Source organism: Mugil cephalus, chromosome 16 (genome assembly GCF_022458985.1).
Source record: "Mugil cephalus isolate CIBA_MC_2020 chromosome 16, CIBA_Mcephalus_1.1, whole genome shotgun sequence".
NCBI classification, from domain to species: Eukaryota; Metazoa; Chordata; class Actinopteri; order Mugiliformes; family Mugilidae; genus Mugil; species Mugil cephalus.
Genome location: NC_061785.1, coordinates 20967730 through 20991329, shown reverse-complemented (window position 1 = coordinate 20991329; position 23600 = coordinate 20967730). Strand labels below are relative to the sequence as shown.

At 41.0% G+C, this 23600-nt stretch overlaps 1 protein-coding gene across 3 annotated transcripts in view; it reads left to right on the top strand.

The window, feature by feature from the left end:
• The first annotated feature begins 5826 nt into the window (after positions 1-5826).
• Positions 5827-23600, top strand: part of myocd (myocardin) — a 127122-nt gene continuing 109348 nt past the window's right edge. The window contains exons 1-2 of one of the 3 annotated variants that reach the window (XM_047608257.1): positions 19982-20227; positions 20462-20538. The gene's annotated coding sequence lies outside the window, so the exon portion shown is untranslated. Of the gene's footprint in view, positions 5933-19981; positions 20228-20461; positions 20539-23600 lie in introns of those variants that run through there. The other 2 variants (XM_047608261.1, XM_047608258.1) reach the window with 2 other exon arrangements.

Genomic DNA, 23600 nt, shown 5'->3' with positions numbered 1-23600 from the left:
CAGTCTCTGCTAAAGACATTAATGCGCACTGTGGAGGGAGTCTGGCATGTGTGTTCAGTTAGTGGCTGAGTTTGTGGGAAGCAGCATGGTACAGTCAGTCGTAGGGGGGAACATCAGGGGTCCAAATCCACACAGTTAAAATTGTAATTTATTACAACTTTAGTCTTATTTACATAGTTCTGGCCTTCCCTTCCAACAGTTATTATAACACTGCACTCATGAAAGAGACCACCGAGATCCGGGAATGCAGTTACCAGTGTGTCAGGGCAAAAAGTGAATTTGCTTGTAAGTATCCAAACAACCTTATTTACTGCACTGTGTGCACAAACACGGTGAGCATAGTGGCTCAAAGCTAAACCTGGAACTGTGATGGATATGTGTGATGGGCAGCTTGAGGCACCATTTTACTCTTGACTTTGTCTCATCTTCAGATTAAGCTAAACTGAGCGTCTGTGTTACATCTGACGGTACCTTCCAAGATCCAAGATCATAAATAACCTGGTGAGTATAGGGTTATTATTGGAAGCATTTTTAAAAAGTGGTTAAATGTTGGGATGCACTTCAATTATGTTTAAAGAATGCAGTAACTTTATAAGGGGCAGCACAATGAGCTGTAAAACAAACATCTTTGCCTCCTAAAGCACTTATATATAGTGAACATTGGGTTGTGGTTTGCATTGACACCTCATAGCGAGAGGGTTTTGGGTTCAAACCCTCCAGCTGCCTGGTTCTTCCTGTGCCTGCCTGGGTTTCCACTGGCTCCTTCCCACAGTCCAATTGGTGGTTCTAAATTGACCGTGGGGATGGTTTGTCTTTCAGTGTTAGAGCTGTGTTGGACTCACGACCTGGCCAGAGTTTGTATTCAACTTCGGCCAAGTTAGGCCACGTTCACATGAATATGATTCTTGCGTGAAACCACATAAGTCTTGAACGTTTAGGCCGACCGTCATGACGGATTCGGATTTTTCGGTAACAGTACCCACACCTTTTTGAATCCAGGTCCCAGACAAATAAAAAAAAGAGTTTCTTCTGTGCATTTGTGTGGACACTTGACCCTTGTTGTGTAGCTAGGGCAATAGCCACCCAACGTGGTGTATATGGCATGCAAGGTTGATGCGCATGCGCCGCCTTGCATAGGCCTGGGATATGTACTACAGCCTTTCTACACTAGATGTGGTTTTGCCTCATCGACCTCTACAGAGAAATTTTCGAAATGAGAAGGAAAATCAGAGAAAAAAAGATTTTGGTTTTGGTACATTCGAACACGACTGACTTGTATATTGCAAGGGTAGCGAGGGTAGATTGCGATTGCCATTTCAAAAAAAAAAACAAAGAGATATGTTTTAGCTGTTAGTCTATGATCTGTCCTCGCTATGGGATTTGACAGTTGGTTCATGTACAATACAATGACAAATTGAAGGGCAGCCAGTCTGAGATCTCTACATGTGCGGGCAACTGTGTGAGCTGCTGCAAAATTCTAGCTAGCTAAGCAACTTATATCAACTAAACATGAAAATCAAAGTCTTACCACTTGCATGCAGAATGGGAAGAGGACTTTTTCTTCACCGAATCACATTCGAAGTGCGTTTGTCCGGTCTCTCAATCCCTCATTGCTATTCCAGAAACAAATCAATGGTAACAGACATTCAAACCAGTATTCAAATTCCTTCAGACTCTGTTTTGATCTCAACTCAAAAGTGCAAAAATTCTCCACTGTGTTCAACAGCGTGAGCGTTTCCAGTTTTTGCCTTTAGACCTCAGAAACGAGGTTAATGAGAATACTAAGAGTTATGCAAGCCATTTCAGCTACAAGCCGTGACACCAAAACAATAAGCTGAAAGAGGCTAAAATGTTTTTAGAGCCCATTGAGACCAAAAGTATTTAGCTGATCCTTTTCTTTGGGTTTGTTACTATAAACAACTCTCCCAGTACACATGAAGACCTTTGGTCTGCTGCTGCTTTAAGAAGCTTGATATATTAGATTTTCACCAGTGCCTTAGCAGAACATTTCTCTCAAAGGTTATTGTGTGACAAATGGACATATTGTGTCTTTATCCACCCCACGCTCATTGAGTGTGCTCATGATAGAATACAAATAAATGCTCCTGACGTATGTGTACGTGTCTGTAATGTGAATGAAATACTCCTTTAATTGGAATGAAGTCCAGAGCTCAGTGAAGGTGCATGTCATCATCTCGTCTTTCTTTCCTCGCTTACATCAGCCCGCAGCTCATGAGGTGGACTTGATGCACTGTGATTATTCACAACAGGAACATTTGTCAAAATGCAAATTAAGGTATACGAGTGAAAGCTTTGAGGAAACCCAGACCACCTGGCTCCTCTGGCCCTCTGTACCTCCCTGCGCGAACAGGCCGCCACAAACACGAGCATGTTTTCAGTTTGCAGCAGAGGGAATAATACGTCTGGATGTGAACAATTGCGCTTGTTTTGCCATTACACTCCAGGCTGGGCTCAGTTCAACATACCAATACTTGCTGTTACGAGTGGTTGACAGCAACCTCTCCGCCTGATCTTCAAGTACACCGCACTCACTCAGGGCTCAGCGGCTGAGGTAATGCCTGGGTCGCAGGCCAGAACGCCGTGCTCAGAACATGGATACGAAATCAGATCTAAATTTAGAGGATTGTTAAGTAGACTCTGTAACAATTCCATCAATCAAACTGGCTGACTTCTACCTCTCGCGTTTTACAAAAGAGGATTTTCTACATTTTATTGCCATGTATCATGGATTACGTCACGGCTGCGCTCATAGCCTATGAGTTCTGCGGTGTCACATTTTAGATGCCTAACTTGGACGTCATGTTTGGCATCACGAGTCTCACCCCCCAAATTCTGACAGGGGGCATTTTTCTCTCCGCGCTCTCCCTAAATGACCAACAGCTGAACCCCCTCGCCGGTAAGTAATAGACCCTTATCCTCGGAAGAGAGCTGAGAAGCAGGTTCATTGCTCATCCTCCGAATGTTTTGATACTTTGGTCTTGATCTGCAGTGAACGATACAAGCTTCTGGTAAATACCAAGCTGACTGTAAAATATTAGCCCGTCTCTTATGGGGTATCACATGAGCCTGCCTCGGGGCGTCACTGAAAGCTTTTAATGCTTTCCACCCCGCTGCAATGCCACTTTTCCCAGGAGCTGGACTGTCTGTCAAACTGAAGAGAGAAAAAAACAAAACAAAACAAAAAAAAAAACACTGACGTGGAAGAAACTTGGCTGCTCCGTGTCTGTTATTAAGCATTCATCCAAAGTCAGTTATACACCATACCACCATACACGGAGAGACACGTCGGCAAAGTCTCAGAAATTGCTAAACAAATTAGCCAAGGACACTTGAGCTACTTTTCGAGGGGTACTGAGGTCAAGTCCTCGGTGGCATTTCTGTGTTTTTAGAAGCGTTGGCATTTCTACAATGTTAGATACCGATTCCACTCCTTATACACTCTCTTTTTCCACCACAAGTCCTACAGCAAAATAGTACTCCTGGCAGTGTGGAGAGGGCATTTAGACCTTCAAGCCTTTTTATGAGTTTGTATAATTGTCTAGGAAGTTTCCTGAAGAGAACTTAGAGAAATCTAGTTGGAACTAAAGTAGAAGCACGAGTTAGCCGTGAGAGCTTATAAGCTTTTTTAGATTTTGGGGTTCAGCTGTGCTAGGGGTGAATGGAAAATTTAAATAATGAAAACATGAAAACGTGCAACTAAATAATTAGCTGAAGCTCAGTAAAATATGAGAATTGACACTAACCTGAGAACTAACACAATGCTCATAAGACTCAGAACTCTGTGTGTGTTTTGATTATTGCTTTATTATAATATTTAACTCCACTCTAAGTTTCTCCACTGCTCCACAGAGCATTTCATTTGTCCTTTTGGTCACAGTTTTACAGTTTTTGGACAGATTTATCAGATAATTTACCCAAGGGTTGAATATTATGTTATTATTACTGAATAATGTGAATATTGCCAAAACATCAGTTGTTCGACATGGAAATGCTCTTTTTGCTGATACTACAATTATTATAATTAGTAGTAGTAGTGTACAGTTATTGTTATTTGTATTAGTACTACTACTACAAAAAAAAAAAAAATTATGCCTAGGGTTCACATATATGGAGTCCCTAAGCGGCCATGCATTCATACACATTATTTCCTCCATTTTCCTGTGATAACAAATTCATTTCCTCTGTTTTCTTGAAATCTTAAGTTATTTATCTCATTGTCTTGGGAAAACAAAGTTTTACTTCCTTGAGATGTCGATATATTTAATTTGAGAGAGTTCGGTCATACGCCGTGCTGACTGGTGGATGCCTTTAACACTACTGTAATAATAATAATAATAATAATGAGAGCCTAATGTGATGAGCCTACTGTAAGGTGAGCTGTTCGTTTTGGGCTTTATTGTTTGTTAGATAGCGATGGTTTAGTTTTTTTTTTTTTTTTTTTGAAGAATGAGATAAACAACCAGAGATCTTGGGAAAACAGAGGAAATCTGTTCATTTTCATGGGAAAACAGGAAATAACGTGTGAATGCATGAACGCTTAGGGCTTCCATCAAACCAGGAAAATACACTCTTGAAACAAACAAAGTTCAAAAGCACTCTTTTCATGATGTAAATGCCGATGTGTGGACCATGTTCTGGACCAGTGACAAACAACAGCCCTGCATCAAGTGGCACACAGCAGGAAAACAGCAGGAAAATAGTACCCTGAGGCTGGGATAATTATGTCAACTTTGTCAGGCCTGACATACCTCTGCATACCACCGATAATTTTAATAATAACAAATTCTGATTGTTTAAACAGTGTGTCCATCAGCAAAATGTCCACAGGGACAGTTTTCAGCAACATCTCTATGACCACACTCCCCTCTAGAAAAGCCACGTGACTGCAAAGAGAGTTTGATGAGCAGAGACAGGTAGAAAGAGATCTCCAGTTGCCACTTTTGAGATATGAGGTTGGAAACCTCAATTACACAACAACACAACATTATAGTTTTCATTCATTTCACATCATTGTGTCACCTGTGCGCGTCAAAAAAGCATTCCTTTGAACAAGCTGCAAATTCCTTGGTACATCCACGCAAATGATTATGTGCAATTCTCTGCTGTTTCCTACATTATCAGTTGCTTGTGTCATGTTGATCAAGATGTATTATAATAGGTCTCTGTTGAATGTATTTATTATACATGTTGCAAATTATTATTAATTCACATAGTAGGACAATACCAGACATGGTAATTGGCGTTTAGTGTCTTAGAGCATTTAGAGGATCTCTGTCAGAGCTAAAAGAGAATCAGCACCTGACTTTTTCATATTTGAGATACTTTATCGCATTTTCACCAGTTGTGTCAGTAACAGATGCTTCAGGGTTAGTGTCATTGATTGAAAATGTGAGGTTTAACCCACGCAATAATTTCCATGGCGTGACGAAACTTAAAAAAACACACATTGGGATGAAAGAAGCGCAACATTCATCATTGGTAGGTTGAGTTTCTCCATATTTGAACCTGAATTACAGCATGAACGGTCTAAGATCAAGGCAGATAAAATGAAGGAGTAGTTAAATCTGTCTAAATGACTGAGTCATTAAGCCACTGGAACTCATCAGTTACTGGTCGCTGCATGCTCTCTTTCTAGAACTCACGCTTATTCAATGACCTCACGACTACTCTATCAAATAACTCAAAGATAAGCGAGTGGAGGTAGCAACCCAGTCTGCAAACAAAAGCCCTGATTATAAATAGCCCTAAATAGAGTGCTGCAGGCGGCTGGGAGGAGTGAACACGTTGCTTTACACACACAAACACGCAGTTGGAGTACATGCGGCGCAGCAGCAGGGCTGGGTGAGGACACCCCCTTTTGCTAGATCAGGATTACCCCACCACTGTATCAAGCCTCCACCGACGAGTCAGCGTGAGTTAAGCAATATATCTTCTCTCGTCTTCCTCGTCAGGCACGCGCCGGAGCTAATTTAGAACAGAATCAGAACGCTGAATGCACCTGACTTCTTTTTAGTCACAACTCCAGCTTTATAAAGTGGACCAATCTGGAATAACAAAGCCGAAACATAAATAACAGTGAAATAATATTGTGCCGTGTCATTCATAAAGGATTGCGAGGTTCGCCTGTCCTCTGCTTGACTTGTCCAATTTTGAGTTCTTCTAACAGTTTCTGTGCTTCACTCCTACTTCGTGATCAAAGTGTGGTAGGAAAGGATGAAGATATTTCACAGAAGTATGTATTGTGAGAGTGGCTTCAAAGGCATGCAGTATTAAGATTCATAACTGCCGGCTTTAGATAGGTAACCTAAGAAGATGATAATAGCCTGAGCAGACGTTTTGGGGGTGATAATGCAAAGGTGAACTTGTTTTTATCTCAGTGGGAGGGAGGTGGTAATTAGTCCTCGCGGAGAGGCGAAGAGAAACTGGTGGGTGGAAAGAGTAGAATGATGGGCAAGAGGGGCAAAACTCGACTGTCAGGGTCGAGTAAAATGTGAGCCCCATTAATGAAAATCATGCAATGATGAAAATGCGCCTGTTTTTTTTCTTAGCTAGAGGCTTGTGGGGTTACGGTTACAAGCCGCATCTTGTTTCTGTAACAATATACAGTTCTGGACAATGTACAGTAATATTACTGCATTTACTTTATTATGTTCATGTTGCTTCAGCATTGGTGCAACAAGTTTTGTCTTGACACTAACTACATTTTAATTTACATTTTAATACAGACACCTTAACAATCATATGCACAACTGACAATAGAACAACGGACTACCAGAATCAGGACTGCTGTACCCTTAAGATGTGCAACAAAATTTGACTGAAATGCTTTTAGTTTGTGTTGACTTAAGGCCTGGACACATGGAACCAATGCCAAAGAACTACCAGGAACAAAGTCTTTAGACAGGTGTCCCACAAATGCCATTGGTTAGGGATACACAGCAAAAACTAGGTCACAGGAACTCACCGGGGGCCTGGACGATCATCAAACTGCTGCAAAGCAATGAAATTTAAATGTGCCTGACACTAGTAAGAATTTATCACAATTTGGAACATGTCACAATTATGGAAACCACATTTTATGAGTTAAAGTACTCCCTGATACGGTCTCTGTAAGAGACATGGACATTCGTGTGATCAAGTTTGAATAAATTGTCTTAGAAATCCCAAAAGAAACAACATAATTTTTAAGTTTTATACAAAAAAAAAACAATCTCAAAGAAAGGAAACTGGACTTGTCGGGTTCTTTTTCTTCTTCAGTTCTTAAGGACTGGTAGAGACTTGGGATTCCAATACAAACATATGTAGATGTTATCCACCTGAAACTCCTAGGGTTTGTAGATGACAAGATTACTTACATGACACTGGAGTAATCTTTTTTTGTCCTGTTTGCCTTCCCCAACGGATGGTAATTTAATGACCCGTTGTCAGCCATAGACTCCAGTTTGGACCACCAGATGTGAGCAAGGGTGAAAATTTTTGGGGACAGATGTTAAGATCTCTATCTTCTCTGGCTAAAATGTGAATGTTGTTGTCCTTCAGGTGTAGGTGGACATCTGGAAACCTGACAAACCCTTAATAATCTGTCATCAGTTTACAAAACGATTGTAACTAAAGTTCCCACCTTGAGATATGAACAAACACAAATATATACAGCACATGCCGGTACCATGATGTGGATGACTGAGAACCTTTGGACATTTGTGAGTAATGTTACAAACAGGAACTGCTAATCATTGAGGGCAGCTTTAATGTCATCAGATTTTACAAAATGTAAACAAATATATCAGCGTCATGGTGTAGCTCTTCTGACAGTTTTGATGTCTTTGTGCAGATGCAGTTTGAACTTCCTCAAAGTTCACACAAAAGTCACAGTATATACTGAGTTGATCATTCAAGAGAAGTAAAGATCCTCCCAGGTGAAGAATTCTTTTAAAACACCAGAATAAGAATCAGTGCAGGTAATATTAAAATACCTGAACCTCTCCTAGATGCACAGAGTCTATCTAAACGAGACTTTACACTAAATCAAAATTTGTCTGCATGTCATCAACAGATATTCCAGAAATTATTATTGTTAGTCGAAAGTGCATCAAGCGGTGAGTCTGTGAAGATATGTTGGCGAGCGTCGGGGGGACCAGGTCTGAGGCCCCAGTGAGCTCTAGAACCAGAGGAGGGTTGTTTATAGAAGCAGAGACGTTCAGGAGGAACGTATCTCCTGGGCTGATCCCGGGAGCCGGACCTAATTAGAAACAACTGGTTGAAAATTCACTTCAATGGCTACACAGATCTCTCTTTTTATGTTGCTTGGCTGGACCTGCGCGTTCATCAGCTGCACCTCGAGGCTCATCTCCATCTCTTAAGTCTCCCCTGGCTGCGCTCTGTTTGTGGATTTCATGGATGGTAAAAAGAAATTTGAGGCCCGCCACCTAACTCCCCAGTGTTATCTCTCCACTCTCCCTCTTAGACACACACACACACACACACACACACACTCCCAAAAACACACACATACACGTATTTGCACATACTCAGGCCTTGTCTTGAAACAACAGGCTACAATCACACTTGTCAGGTCAAATCTGTTTCCAATTGGACCCGGACTTTCATGTGTTTAGACCTCGCCCTGTTGCTTTTGAGAACCATTACATCATGGACCTGCTTTACTGTAGCTGCAGTGAAGGTGCCTCATGGCGTTTTAATCTCTCACCCCTCTTGTGTTTAGAGTTGAGTCAGTTACCATTAGCGATGAGATCACTGACGGATCACGCTTTAGAGGAAGAAGTGCCACCGCCGAGTCGATCAAATCCAACTGTGCAGCGCTGACCTGGAGTACGGCGCAGACTCCGCCACAGTCCATTCGGTGATTACACGTCTGGCAGTACCACGTTCTGGCACACAAGGACCCAGACGTGAACCCCTCCAAGCTTTCAAGTCAGTCTTATCCTGTCATCAGACCATCTCAACAGGGAGTTCCTCATTCAACTGGCATCCGAACATCGCCTTTTCAGACGAGCACTGGCAGAAGCAGGCGCTCATATTTGAAACAGGTGATGGAGTTTCACGTCAATATTTCCTCATAATATAGACTAAATAATCACCGAGCTGACTTATTGTTGCTCTCTTGCCACAAATCCGACACTGCAGATGGAGTTACTGCTAAAAAACTGAGCTTTATTTTCTCACCTGAGAGCCTTTTTGAATAGGGAGACATCTGTAGAAATATGTTGATAGACAGAATGAGAGAATTTGAGACAGGGCTGTTGTGAGGTGGAGATGTACCGAGAAGGATGGGATTGCATAAGATACATATACAACATATAACTCTGTAGGCCTGTGCAAATCCCCGAACCAGACACCCGCTGGTTATTTGACTCGTTGAGGAAAACAAATCAAGCCTCGGCGTAAAATAAACTCCTCAGTATTGACTACTGAACCACTTGGACATTGTTGTAACCGTAGTCCACGGAATTTACGTGGGATTCCAGCCTTAATTTTTACGGATATACATTCATATGGGGAGAAATATCGGTGGAGTAGCTTTACTGGAAACATTGTGTCCACTCCAATGCAAGTGTGACAGTCAGAGGTACAAGAATTAGACAAAGAAAGGACAGGAGACCAATACGCAGCGAACATGTGGACGTAGTGAGTTGGTTTGAGAAACTGTCACATTCAAGCAGAGGTACAATAAAATAGCAATAAGATAAAGCAGGTTATATAATAGGGAATTGTTAAAATTAGTCCAAAAGCATGTGTGCCACAGATAGTATATGAAATTTGCGTTAATTGAGCTCGTAGTGATGATCCCACTGAGAACGTTCCCCAACTCACCAGCTCTACCAAAGTGTTTAGCTTCTCACAAATTTTTATGTTACTGTTTTATCTGTTGGCTCACATTACCAACTAAATGGTACCTGCCCAGATAAAACATCATTAGCAGAGTTAGCAAGTAGACACAGTGTTGTTGTAAATCACGAAAGAGAGGATGGTGGTTTGTTTATCAGGGTTGTTCCAGGGTATCACATAGACACTTAATCAGTTTGATTGATTAGCTTCTTAGTTGTACCTAAACTGTTTTTGTGTGTGTGTATGTGTCAGGCTGCATCCTGCTGCCACCAAGGAGTGTCAACCACAAGTTGTGTAAGTGATGTTCGATACCACCGTTTTCCTTTTCCAACCCGATGCTGAGTAAAATTCAGGCTGGTATCAGTGATACTGATCTGATACTAATACTTTGTGTAAATACACCCTAATGTGTCTGGTACACCTACAAAAGCAGTGTATTTCAAATCACAGCTTCATAAAGAATAAAAGACATCAGAGTAATTTATTTATTTATTTTAAACTCTGAAGTATATTTAGGTAGTGGCCTCTTTATTATATAGCCGAGCTTATAACAGAAAAACCAAACAGAAACACAATCATACTCAATTCTGTGAAAATGCTGTTTCAAACACTAAAAAAAGAATAAATAAAATAATACAGCCATTAAAATGAATTAGAGCATAAAGACCAGGTATTGGACAATGAGCGCAGCTTTAATTTGAGGTAAAAGATTTGATTTGAACCCTGCAACTTTTGATCTGGTTTTCTATTTTGCATATTTTTATTGTATCATATACAATATTAGTTAATATAATATAACTAATATAAGTTTTTTGGGAGTTTCACAGAACAACATTAAAAACAAGTAAAAAGTACTGTAATCGGTGACAAATATACTAAAACCTCATGAATTTAAAATTTCCACCACCATCTTTCTGCATCATTAACTGAGATGTCTGAGCCACTAACACATAACATTGAGACATGAATTTAAACTTTTTATTTTTATTTGACAGATATATATAGGAAGTCAAATGAAATACCTCGACCAAGAAGATACTATCATTTTCCTTTTTTTTCATTGGCTATGAGCGGTTTTCAGATTCTCAGCCTGGCATCCATTATGTTATCTACACTGAATGTGAAGGAGACCGGATTGAGGAGTGTTTTCACGCTGCCTTGCGAGTGCACCCCAAATGGCAGCTCTAGTTTGTCACAGTGCATGCCCTTGTTGTTCTACCCCCAAGCATACGTCACTGTCAGCCTATGTTGTAGGCTAATATCCTGCATGGTCTGTTTCTGTAAAACACACATTCCTCTGTCTGCGTTTAGGACAGAAAAAAAAGGCTCTAGGAAGCTGTTGTAGCCATAGAGCTTTTAAAGGCAAGTCAACCTAAACATGGGTTCTTCAAAGTACGGCACATCAGCTGTGTGTGGACCAGGGAGGGAGCGTTTGTAGTGCAGGGGGTGACGGTGCGTGTTGGAGAGGAGGAGGCCGAAGAGTCTACACCCGCCAGTTTAAGGAGAATGAGTAATATATTCACGTTGCGATGATTCATAGCCCTCCATGTCTAAGTGGACTGTACAAAAGGAATCACAAAGAAAAATGATATAATTCCTGACCTTCATCGTAATCACGTAACACTTTGAGGGGCTTAGATGTAAGCCTAGACCCAGTGTTCCAGGCGGAGGGGAGCTTTCCGAAACAAATGGTATCAATTTGCTTCCAGTCATTAAAGCACATTGTTGACTGGGATGACATACTGTAGAGCCAAGCTAGCTGAGACCCCAGTCTTAAATCAAATGACCAGCTTTCCCACTAAAGAATGTGCTCGGTCTCTGCCACTGGAAGAGTAGACTCAATGCGCACTGGGAGTTTAATGGTTTAGACAACTGCGGGTAGTTTGCAGGCATGATTGAAAAGGTTCCGGCTGCTCCGCTTCTCCCCTCCCCACACTCCTCCTCTCTCCTCTTTTAAAGGGGGAAAGAATGAAAAACAAAACAACACATTCTCTCCCTTCCTCCCACTCGGCTTCGCTAGCATGCACACCCCTGGAGAGAGCCTACTGAAGCCGTCCAACAGAAACACCAAACAGAAATAGATCTGCTATTTCAGTCTGAACTGGCTGTTATTTTTAGAAAAAGTGACATGCTCTACGTTACATTACAACATCATAAGGTCACTGCATACACCCCATCGCCCCCACCCCACCCCTTATTCAGACCTCTAGCCTCCAGATCTATGACTCACCGCAAAGTATGTGATGACGTTACCCCAAACTATCCAGCCCCATGCCCTGATCAAAACATTTGATATTCAGCTCATTGACCTGATTCAATCAAAGGTGGAACTCGTCGTACCTCCAAAGACCTAGCTTCTACTTTAAACAGATGGTTTGATGTTGTCATCATATAGGTAAGAATAGGCAGCCTGATCAGGGTGCTCAGTACGCTTAGTTCAGATTGAAACGTTCTGCCCCTCTTGGACCAGCTCCATGCGTTCAAGCCCCCCTTCCTCTTGCCTTTGTCTATGACAGCACATCATAGCGGTTGTTTGCAGCATGTGAATGAAATGCAGCTCAAACATGTAACAGGATAATGCCGCCGTTCGTCTGCCAGGCCGAAGCACAATGAAACACATGCATCCAATTTCTTACTCACCTCGACGTTTCTTCCAAACGGTGATGTAGTTTGAAGCGAGGCGGTGGGTAATCTCCCAGGCCTCGGACGGTGATCACCACAAGGCATTGCTAATAAACAACAGGACGACCGAAAGGATCGAGAACCGCCTTTGTTTAATAGGGGATTTTATTTATGTGGCACGTCTCGAAATTCCAGGTTTATAAAACGTGTTTCGGAGGAAATCGTAAAACAGTTCAAATAATGAAAGGTGGATAAAAAAGAAGGTTGCATTGCAGGGAGATCAAACTGTTTACAAAACATATGGATTATAAAAGATATTACAGTTCAAGGCAAGACTATAAAATGTGCTGGCTGTGAGGTGAGGTGGCTGTAAACTATGGCTGAATTTCCTACTTGAAGTTCCTCTGGCAACAGTGTTTCAACAGGTTTTAGGAAGACAAAGAAAACTTGTTTTAGTCAATAATGATTTGGTTTGGCTGATATATCTAATTATTTAATGAAGTGCTGTAAAACATGGTCCAAACTCTCATAATGCCACGTGGATGAATCCTAATGACTTTCAGGACCCTCTAAAGTGTCTGCTAGAGCCACATGACTTTCACTTCACATATCGCAACTGCTATTGGGTGTTCTGACATTCTTGATTCCCCCAGGTCAAATCGCCACCATAAAGTCAAAATCCTAATCTTTCAAATACCTGTTTATGACTAAAACTACCAATGTTCCCATTAGCCTCGGCCATACTTTGCGTTTCAGCGCTAATTAGCAAATTTTACCCCGCTAGCACACAAAACTAAGATGAAACAGATGTGATCCAATGTTAATCCATCCAGCTGTCAACACATGTGGTGTAACGGCTCTGTAAACATGATTCAAAGTGTATTATTAAAGTCTCTTTTCTCCTGTTTCGTGGGTGTGTGCGCGGAGCTAACGTTTCATTCTGTACTTCTGTGAAAAAGCATGCAACACCCTCCTGAATTTGAGGATTGTGTTTAATAAGGCATAGGCGCAATAATCAATATCAGTATAATTATTTAAAACTTTTGAACGTGCTCATCCATCCATCCATCCATCTGGACACATGATCGTGACATGAGCTCAGGGATGGATGAAGTAGATAATATGTAAACTAAACAGTACATTTGGTGTACTGTTGGCTCCTTTGGTGTCTCCTCTATGTTTGCTCTGTATCCAAATACCTCTCCATGAAATAATCAGGCTTCTACTGACACCTCTTAATAGTCATACTTTCCACATCAACCACTAAAATTTTAGAATTATGTGTAATGTTGGTTAGGTCTAATAACCAAACATCTGATCATTAGTCTTTAAAACAGTCTTAATGTATTGAGTGTGAAAACATGAAATGTTCACCTCATGCTTTTGAAATATTTATAATAAATGGGAAACAAATAAGGAAACATTTGGAAGGATCAACCAAGTGGCAACCTTGAGGATGATAAAATTAAGTTACTTCAATGTCCACTTGAGGTTCACACCAAAAGTCAGTCTCCATGTCTGTGACGATTCTCAGTTATCCAGGTCATAGTATTTCTAAGGCAACTGGATGTACAGTATCTGATGGTCCTACTACAACCCCAACTCCCCAACAGTCCTTAAGAAATGAAAAAAAAAATACTTGGATGAGTGGTGAAACTCAACATGTCCGGTTGCCCTTTTTTTCAGCTTCTTTTTTTTTTTTTTTTTTTTTTTTTGGATGTACTTTGACCTGGGCTGGATTTTGAGTGTTCAACATTAATCCAAGTGGTGACTCTATACAACTCTATGTAGCAAAGTAGAGAAGAAATTAGAGGACGGGGACAGCTGGGATAGGCTCCAGCAACCCCCGTGACCCTAGTGAGGATAAGTGGTAGTAGAAGATGAGATGAGATGAAATTAGAGGACAGGAGCTCAGTGCCAGAGAAAAGAGAGTTGAGGACAGGTGCTCAGTGCATCATCCCCCAGCAGCCTAGGCCTAGAGCAGCTAAGCGGTGGTTCAGTCCAGAACTCCAGTCCAACCTTCCAAGGTTCAATCTGGCTTTGAGGCTAACTGACTTATTTGGTTCTAAAGGACTGGGGAGTTTATGTTTTTATTTGGAACATCTGTAGGTGGTTCCAACCTGAAGGATGTACAAACATATATAGTATGTTTGCTCTCAAATTAAGAGGTGGTGTCAGTGTTGTTTTAAGCTTGGAAATTCTTGGTTTGTGAAAATAATAAAATAAAAATACGGCACATCACATATATAGCTACTGTTTTGTTATATCCAACTTCAACATTTGCTGATGACACTTGGAGGTAGGGTTTATAATATTACATTCCATGTCATTATGTGTTTTCTTATGAAACTGCTTGCAACCCAGAATGGGTCAATAATGGCAAAATCATTTACCAATTATAGTAATGAGAGACAAAAAGGACTAGAAATAAAGTTGGAAGAAGGACCATCCATCATTTTGGGATATCTGTGGTGTCTGTGGACAAGAGGCTCGCCGCTAGGTTGAAGATGGGTATCTGAGAGAGCAATGGACATGATACAGAAACTGTCATTGAACGACATTTCTCTGTTTCAAGTCCTAGTATGAGTTATGATGAATGACTTGATGATTTTGTTCTCTGAGAGCATACAGACTTCACTGGGCAGTTGACTTTGTCATGAAATGAAATGCACTCCTCTGAAAATGGATCTGGGCTTGGTGTGCACAAGTCCTACTCTCAGTAATCTTATTTCTTCAAAGAGGCACAGAGGAGTCATTGTTTAAATCACCTCTGATCAGACAAACAGTTCACTTTGCTCAGATTTCTATTACTCAGTGCCAGAAGCAGCGAGAATAATTTTGACTGCTCGGGATACAGCCTTTTCAAAAGTGATCTAACCTATATCTTCATTACAAATGGTTCAAGAACTGTCTCTAGAATGGTCTTAGCCTGGAAGCCGGCCCACCTTTCCCCTGCCCACAATACTTTTGAGTTAAGTTGGTCTGGGGTCACTCCGTTGTGAACAGATCTTGCAGCAGCAGAGATCTACTGGACCAGTCAAATTGTTTGAGCAGGCTTGATGTGATAATGGACAGAACAGTAAGTGACGTATTCATGCATGTCATCTGAGCTCTGCTGAATTGAATTTGTTTACAACCAAATTGCTCTGATTGATTGTGGAACTATCCAATTGCGTGCAGTTATTTTTTTTTCTTTGTACCGGTTGAAACATGCACCTTAATGAAATCCTTGTGTGTTGGCTAGTGTGAGCTCAAATGAAAAGTGAATACATAGTGAGACAATAAGGGAGTTAATGAGCTTGCATAGACTAATATCTCAAATCTCATCAGCCTGTGCATCCAATAAGCTGTCTGGGAAATTCAGAGGAAAACATAGACATACAATAATCAGCCACAACAGGACCCACTGACAGGAGGAGTAAATAACATTGACCATTTTGTGGCAATACAATGCTGGGAAACCTGGCATTCATACTTAGACATGTACCACCCACCAAGACCAGACTCACTAGATCCCAAACGGATCAAATACACCATCTAGGACATCTAGAAAATGATTCATGGAACACACAAAAATCGCTTAAAACCTTGAAAGTAGAGTTAACTACACGAATAACATGAACCAAGCAGTGGCAGAAGCCCATATTATGTTGGGTGTAAGTTATTAGATCATTGTTGAGTTAGTTTACTTTGGTAATGTGTGACTTCATACCGTTACTTCAGGTTTAAAAAGAAAGAAACTGAATTTTTACTTTTTGTTGGCTGCTACAGTTCATTTTAAACACACACACAAACACACACATGCACACATACACAAATCATAAATCATTTTATAACATACGGTGCACTCTATGATATTTTGCTATAGGGAATATTATCCATTAATATAAGCTGTACCTGAAGTCAGCTTGACCTTGACAGCTGAAACATAACATTTATTAGGTTTTGGTTGCCAAATAATTACTGATCATAATGAAATGCATCTTTTTAAGTCAACAATTCTGAACTTTTCCTTCTGTCTCAAAAACCAAAGCTTATTTGTATTGCTTAGCTCATGTAACACAAACAGCATTAGTGCCTCTCAGAAAAATTACAGTGTTTCTGGTGACACTTGAAGGCAGTGTGTGCTGCTCTCATTCCAGCGGTATTATGCCTTTTCCGACGAAACCACTGGCCTTTTGTGTCAGCAGCAACTGAAATGACTATTTATAGTCACAAGATGAGCCACCCACACTGGCTGGAATAGTTTTATAGCCATCATTTGATAGTACGGTTTGTTAACATCTGTTGACCAGCAATAATGCAGGTCAACGGATGCTCCAGTGTCCACTATATGCTGAACTGCAGGACCACCATCTTTGGGGGCTGACACAGGGCCTACTAAGATCTGATTTTAGCCATAAAATTAGGAATGTAATGAGCTAAATGAAAGGAGTTTTTAAAATGTTGAAATTTTGAGAGCTTATAGAGGGGATGGAAGTTATTTAATCTAGATTGCATTCAGTTAAGTCATCTTTATTGTCCGAATATAAGGTAAACTAGTGAAACAAATATACACTCACCAGCCACTTTATTAGGTACACCTTGCTAGTAAAAGGTTGGACCCCCTTTTGCCTTCAGAACTGCCTTAATTCTTCTTAGCATACTTTCAACAACAAGTTGGAAACATTCCTCAAAGATTTTGGTCCATATTGACATGACAGCATCAGCAGTTGCTGCAGATTTGTCGGCTCCACATCTATGATGCGAATCTCCCATTCCACCACATTCCAAGAAAATATCCCTCAAACCATTACACCACCAGCAGCAGCCTGAAGAGATACAAAGCAGGATGGATCCATGATTTCATGTTGTTTACGCCAAATTCTGACCCGGCCATCCAAATGTCGCAGATGAAATCAAGACTCGTCCAACCAGGCAACGTTTTTCCAATCTTCTATTGTCCAGTGTTGGTGAGCCTGTGTGAACTGTAGTCTCAGTTTTGTAGTTCTTAGCTGTCAGGAGTGGCACCCGGTGTGGTCTTCTGCTGCTGTAGCCCATCTTCTTCAAGGTTGCACGTGTCGTGTGTTCAGAGATGGTATCCTACATTCCTTGGTTGTAACGAGTTGTTATTTGAGTTACTGTTGCCTTTCTATCCTCTCCAACCAGTCTGCCCTTTCTCCTCTGACCTCTCACATCAACGAGGCATTTGCATCCACACAACTGTCGCTCACTGGATATTTTCTCTGTTTCGGACCGTTCTCTGTAAACCCTAGAGATGATTGTGCGTGAAGATCCCAGTAGATCAGCAGTTTGTGAAATGCTCAGACCAGCCCGTCTGGCACCAGCAACCATACCGCGTTCAAAGTCACTTAAATCCCCTTTTTTTCCTCATTCTGATGCTCGGTTTGAACTTCAGCAAGTTGTCTTGATCACCTCTACATGCCTAAATGCATTGAATTGCAGCCATGTGATTGGCTGATTCAATATTTGTGCTAAATATATATATATATATTTTTTTTTTCAACATTTTATTTCAAGTAACTTACTCAATCCAGTTTAACAGCACTGCAAACTATATCCTCCAAACTGTCCATCCTGTTGAATTACCACCTTTCTGACACTGTTTCAACATCAACTGATTTACATCATAGCCTGTATATTAGACTACATTTTGTACCTACTACAGACTACATAGTCTACCTAGTGTGCATATACACATACATGGGATGTGTTTCTCATACCTAGACCAATTGTATTGTTCACACAGAGATTAGTGAGGACTTGAGGTACATGGGGCCAACAGTTTTAAGGGTTAGGCACTGGAACATATCAGCCATGGATGTAAAAGGGATTCAAACCAGTGACCCTTGTGACTTCTTTAACTGGTTGTCCATAGGTCCCCTTAAAACTCAGACAGCTCAGCCATAAGTCATTGTCTACATTGTTCTTCATCCTGAAAGACATGAAATGTTGGTGAAAACACATATTGAGTTAAAATCTTGTAAGCGGCCAAACTAAAGTTATTTAGTCAGCTGACCAACTGCTTGCATACTCATCTTTACTTGTGATTTTTTTTTGTTGTTGTTGTTGGAAAAATAACAGACGGAAAGAAACAGAACTGTGGGGATGAAATCAAAGTTTTATTCTGGAGTAGTTATTGATAACACCCCTAGGTTTTCTATTGAGTTGTTGGCCAGATGCCAGCAGTGGTGAGATTGGTTGTTCATACATGTTACAATGCAGAAACAACTATGCTGAACAGCTAGATGGGGTTGCTTCATCAGCCATGTTTCCTAGTTTGATTACTTAAGTTATTTTTAAAATTCATTGCAAACACGTGCTCTTTGATAGTATCAAGAAAAAGCCAGCTTTGGGCAACACATGAGCTCTTATCTAAAGCAGTTTGAACAGTCATTGTCAGTAAACCAGATTCCCCCTTCAGATTGTTTCCAGACACTTGGCAACCGCCAGACTGCAAATGATCAGAACACCAAGTAACATTAAAATTCGTAATAACTGTTGATTTGTGTTACTTTGTTCAGTTCATTTCAAAGACCTGATGTCACACTCTATGCAGTTTCTGTCTAGTGTAATTGAGTGGTCCCTTCACTGTTAAATTGTGGGTCAGTATGTATGTCAGTGCACCAGTTAGAACAATGGTAAGCAAAGGTGGTTCATGGTGATAGACTAGGGCTAGACTAGACTATGACTTAAATAACATTAAGTTAATTATTTGGAGGATTCTTGATAAATGCTATTGCAAAGCGCAAGCTAACACAACATTATTTGCATGTTTCAGGGGTGTCCAAGCAGAAGTTGCATTTACTATGTTACCCTCCACAGCGTTTCCACTTACTTCTTGTAATGTTCACTTGATAAAGACAGACCACACTTCGTCCTCTCTGTGTCCTCCTTTAGTCAAATTGTCCATCCAGTGAGTGAGAGTGTAGGGGTCAGTGAATATAGTCCCATCAGTCAGAGTCAGCTTTTTAAAATAACACTCACGGTCTCAGAGAATGAGTGTATTAGTATATTTTCCAAAATATGCGTTTTCCTCGTCCATTCTTGCCAAAATAGTCAGTTGAAATATGCTAACTGCCGTTTGCGAGTTATAGTGTTTGAGATCTTTTGCCTCCAGTTAAGCCCCGCCCCTCAAAAAACGTCACACTGTTTACAAACTGTGAAGGGGTCTACACAAGCAAAAAAACTTTTTTTTTTATTAGTAAGCCAATGGCAGAGAAAAGATGAAATGGAAGAGATAAAGCAGAGGACTGAAATAAGGGGGCTGCAGTTCAGTCTCCTCAGTTCTTCATTTGTTACCTGTAGTTATCTCATGTAAGGATTAAGAGAACTTTATCCTACTTGTTTTTATGTGGTGTTTTAATGTCTTTGCTCCCCTGATGGGCGTGTTGTTATCAATAGTCCAGGAGGCAACCAGCTTTTCCCACTGACAGTGATGCTAGCAACAGGAAGGAAGCCGCTGTCAGATCGGCCTTATGCAAACCCCCGTGGTGGCAGTGCCGTGCGCTTTGCATGCTCCCGAGTTGTTGGATATGGGAGCAGGCAGCAGCGGGTGTGAGGACACTCTCACTTCTCTCCTCTGGGTAATTACTGTACAGGAAATTGGACGTAAAATGTTTGAATAATCACGTACCCTGAAGTGAGTTATGGACGGAGCCTACAGTAGTGAAGTAAATTAAAACAAGTGAATCCAATTACTGTTTATGGAAAGCAGCTGCCCGAGCAGCACATGTTGGTGAGTGAAACTATGAGACTAATGTTGAGGTTAGGAGCTCTGCTTCTCTGTATAACACGACAGCTATTTGAGTCCTTCATTTGTACACACGCTGACAAGCCAAGAGATGTTTGAGAAACCTCATGCCATGTGTTGTGTTTGGTTGAAATTGCACACTAACAGGCTTAGATCTGAAAAGTTGAAGTCACTCGTCTTTCCTTTTTTTTTTTATTCTTTTTTTTTTTTCTTTTAAAGTCACGCTCCATCCATGAGTGTATTGTGATGTCATAACGGCATGATAACTCGCCTCTGTGGATGTACAGAAAAACAAGGTTAGTGTTTGCTTTCGGTCACGTACAAACCCTCTTATCCGTGTGTTTATTTACCTACACTGAATCAATTCATCTATGATACAGCCAACAGTCATGTTCTGGATAAGCTTTCGTTTCAAAACATTTGGATTTAATTATCATGGGGATATGATATCCAAACAATCTGGTTTCTTCCATTAATAACATGATTGCGGCATGGCAGTGTGAGCTAAGGCCGCTGCGTTTTTGTGTATTTCTGTAGAATTTGGGTGCCTTGTTTGCTTACTATTATGGGCATGGGGCGAAACCCAATTTAGAGTAATGACACAGTTTACGTTCTGGAGTTTTAAAAGATCTCTGTGAGGAAGTGTCCCCGCTTCCACGGGCTGCTGTTCCCCCGACTGAAAAATAAACATTACCCATGTGAGTATGGAGGAGTTCTCACTTGGCTCTGGCCTTTTGCAGGCCAGTGCAGTCGACGCGAGGGCAAGGAAACCAGACAAGCTTTCGTTTGGCTGATAACTACTTTACATTGAGGAAACGTAAGGCTGCTTGCTGTTGCTTTATAGATAAAGCACAACAGCCCAGGGTGTGCTATTTATAGGCACTGAGCATGGAAGGCTGAGGTGCAATGAATGCTCTGGAAAAGGGTTTTTCTCCTCCAGATGCTAGTTTTGGAGCTGTATTTATTTGATGAAAACGTACACTGGTTGAGGTCCCGTTTTAAACTCTCTGACTATTTTATTAGTCAACAAAAGCAAAAGAAACTCGGCATTCCATTTAAAAATGTTGTTATCCCAAGCTTTCTTTCCCAAACTGAGCATTTCTACAGAGCTGCCCACTCTATATATTATTACAACTCGATCTGCTTTCCAGTGTGGAAAACTTTTTCCGTTCTGAGACATCTGCCTACTGCCTAAGTGAGGCTCGCCTATGAGGGAGAATAATCCATCTTGGTGTCAGCAAATGCAGCATCAACAGTCCTGCTCTGTGAAGTTAAAGAGTGGCTGTGCTCGTGCAAGAAGGCTGACGAGAAAGAGTCAAAGGCATTCGTCTTTTTCTTTTAGTGCCAGAGAATTCCTCTTAGCTGGAGCGGCTGTATTTTTGTTCTCCGTCTTTTTCGTATCAAAACCTCCGAGGCACCTTCACCGTCGTTCGCCGAGGATCGACCTGAGGAAAGGCTGCTATCGCTGTTCTTCTTTCCTCCCCGCTGCGAAGAAGTGCAGATAAAAGCCTGCAGCAGTCACAGTGTCGAGTTTCACTAGGAGGCATCAGTCAAATGGCAGGAGACAAATCATTTAAATAGACCTGGGTATATTGTCAGTCTTTGGGGCTTAGGCTGAGTGCTGCGCTCATGTTTCAAAGAGCTCATATAATGAGTATGTACGTGGCCTGTTGGTCACTTTAACCTGCTAACTAGTCTACTAATCCCAGTGCCTTGTTTATTTTGAAGTTTATTTACTTGTAGTGCAGTAGTCTGACCTGCTGATGTAATGGGTCAGTCGCTATGTCCCAAAAAGCTCCATAGTGTGTCCTGCTATCTGCCCCTGATAACGCTCTCTTTGGTTTCCCTCAAGACACACTCATATTCACTTAACACTCACATGTGTTGAGGTTTCCTCTCCTTTTCCTCTAAGGCCGGTGCATTTGGCTGGCAGCAGGCTGTACAGTGTGCTGAGGTGTAGATAAGCATAGTCAGACCTGCTAGGCATGCAAACCACATGATAATGATGTAAGGATGATGGGTAGAGTTAGCCTAAATGCAGTTAGTAACATCTGGGTCATGAAGTATGGAGGACAGATAAATGAAAAAATAAACAAATGAATGTGTACACTGTTAAATAATATTAAAAATAGATTAATTCATTAAATGTGACATCAGATGATATTTTAGTTTTCCTGTTTATTCACCTTTGTACCAGCCCCCCTATTAATTTGCTTTGCCAGTCAACTTCATATTTTATTTACTACTTTTGTGTTTCTCAGTGAGTTTATTTCTGTGTTCTTTTATTTTGCATTCATTTACTGATCCTTTCATTTACTGTTGATTATGAGACTTGTAGCCCCCCATTAAGAGGATGATATCTGTCGATAAACAGCATACAAAATACAGAATGCTCATTTAAAAAGGCAGTTCTGACAATTATAACTATACAACTGTTTCTCAGAAAGAAAAAAATGGAAAGTGGAGCAAATTTTGTTTTTATTTCCTTTGAGCTGGAATGTTTAAAGAGAGAAAAAAAAATGCAGATATTTTTGGTTTTTATTTCTCCGGTTCTGTCTCCACTCCAAAAATATTTTAAAGAACATTTTTGAAATACACTTAGCTCTCTGGTGGAGAGTTAGATGAGAAAGCATCCCAGCAGCAGGTTAACTGTTAACTACATGTAAATGTAGTTAAATTATGGGGTTTAGTGTAAGAATGTTTCTTGCCTAGGAACAGTTACTTCCTGGAATCCCCACTATTAGCTTTTATACTTAACAGGGTTAGATGTGTTGGATTTTATTACCAAGGCTAGCTGTTTACCATATTTGAGCTAAGCTAACTAGCTGCAGGTTGTAACTCTGAGCAAGGAGGTTTGATAGCTGCTGAGCACAGTGTAAGTAGCTGCAATGGTGCGTATTTCTTTTAGTGGCTGTGTACACCCTGGACAGGTCGCTAATCTGTCACAAAGCTAACACACAAAGAGACAACAACCACTCACATAACCCTAACTGACTTTGGATTGTGGGAGGAAGCTGGAGCCCCCTGAGAAAACTCATTCAGATTGAATATTCTTTTTCACCTGCTTTATGTGATGTGATGTGGCAGTGGATATTGTTGTAAACAGCCATGTGATATGCATCGTATCTATTTGCCGTGTGTTCAGTCAGATCCCTGTTGTCCGTTCAACATGGCTGCTGCTGTTGTGTCGAGCCTCACCCAACCACGGCTTGATAACAATCCTTGCCATTCCTGCGTGATGCAAAGAAGATGTGGATTAACACGAAACACTCCATTTGGGTGATGTTACTTTGGAATGCGTACTCGCACTGCCAGAAATCAGAGGATGCCATTTTTGGGACATGGAGAAATTTACGTC